The 1,716-nt window shown below is 44.5% G+C and overlaps 1 non-coding gene across 1 annotated transcript; it reads left to right on the top strand.

Moving 5' to 3' along the window:
• The first annotated feature begins 920 nt into the window (after nucleotides 1-920).
• Trnap-cgg (transfer RNA proline (anticodon CGG)) lies at nucleotides 921-995 on the top strand. The gene has a single exon. It is a non-coding gene; the product is annotated as a tRNA-Pro (tRNA).
• Nucleotides 996-1,716: the final 721 nt, after the last annotated feature.

The raw sequence follows: 1,716 nt of genomic DNA, 5'->3' as shown, positions 1-1,716 counted from the left end.
GTGGGCCTTCGGCTCCGATGATGTTTCATTGAATGGTTCACACGCTGTTGATGGACCAGGAATAAATTCCGCATATTTGCAGGAGGGTTGCACTTCTGTCGCTTTGATCTTTTCTCTTCAGTCGTCGTTGGTCTCGTGGTTGCAGGATCTTTTTCCGGCCGCAGCATTGCCGGAGATTTGATGTTTTACAGAGTACCTCATATTCACGGTACCCTCGTGAAATGGTAATACGGAAAATCTCCACTTCATTGCTACCTCGGAGACGCTGTGTCCCATCGCTCGTCCGCAGACTATAACAGCACGATCAAACTCACATCTTGATAACCTGCCGTTGTAGCAGCACTAACCGATCTAACAACTGCGCCAGAAACTTATTATCTTTTATAGCCGTTGTCGACCGCAGCGCCGTATTCTGCCTTGTACATATCTCTGTATAAGAATATGCATGCCTATACCAGATTCTTTGGAGCTTCAGTATACTTGTACAGGATGTCAAATGGCGCAGTCAGTTGCAATAAACTTGAATCAACATGTGGACACAGAAAAAAATTCGTAGTAGAGTATTAATAAATGCTTCCAGAATGAGATTTTCACTCTGCAGCGGAGTGTGCGCTGATATGAAACTTCCTGGCAGATTAAAACTGTGTGCCCGACCGAGACTCGAACTCGGGACCTTTGCCTTTCGCGGGCAAGTGCTCTACCAACTGAGCTACCGAAGCACGACTCACGCACGGTACTCACAGCTTTACTTCTGCCAGTATCTCGTCTCCTACCTTCCAAACTTTACAGAAGCTCTCCTGCGAAACTTGCAGAACTAGCACTCCTGAAAGAAAGGATATAGCGGAGAGCTTCTGTAAAGTTTGGAAGGTAGGAGACGAGATACTGGCAGAAGTAAAGCTGTGAGTACCGGGCGTGAGTCGTGCTTCGGTAGCTCAGTTGGTAGAGCACTTGCCCGCGGAAGGCAAAGGTCCCGAGTTCGAGTCTCGGTCGGGCACACAGTTTTAATCTGCCAGGAAGTTTCATTAATAAATGCTGCTTGAATTTTTTTTTATTTTTTTTTATTTGGACATTGAGATTATACTTATTGTTAGACCCACGTCCCTGACAACGGCATAATTAGGGTTACTGACCCATAGGTCAAACTTAAAATATGACCTTCCCCCCTTTCTGACTACATCTGCCCGTTTTTTGTTTAATCCTGAATGCTTTTTACCACATTCATTCGTTTATTGCTCTCAACACAACTTGAGAGTGAAGTAAAAAGTACACGTTTCCATAATTAGTTTTTCTATGCTTCAGTCAAACGCATGGAGAAACAGACAGTCTAGAGTCGGGTTGCTTGCAGCCAAAACGTATATGCGTTTCCGATCAAACCATACCTGTATCACAAAACACTGAATTCTAAAACAATATTCCTCATCATTTCGTTACTTTGGCTTACATGGTGTAACGAGACTGGCGCCATCTGGAAACCGAAAACAAGAAGCAAACTAAGCAGGGAGAGTTAGGTCTTATGGAACTGTTGCCCAACAAAATCACATCCGAATTTCCGCATTATTTCCTTCCATACATCTCTCACCGCTCTCCAGTTCATTTACCACAGCCTCACACTTCTTCTTCTCATCCTACTTTCCTACCCTCCTCCCCTTTTCTTTTGCCGTAGCTCCTTGTTGTTTCTTCGTATCTCACAATACCTAACCCTCACAGAAATAGCGC

The sequence above is a fragment of the Schistocerca serialis genome, chromosome 2, assembly GCF_023864345.2.
Source record: "Schistocerca serialis cubense isolate TAMUIC-IGC-003099 chromosome 2, iqSchSeri2.2, whole genome shotgun sequence".
In the NCBI taxonomy this organism is placed as follows: domain Eukaryota; kingdom Metazoa; phylum Arthropoda; class Insecta; order Orthoptera; family Acrididae; genus Schistocerca; species Schistocerca serialis.
The sequence above is the reverse complement of the archived record's forward strand: the minus strand, read 5'-3'. Positions and strand labels throughout refer to the sequence as shown.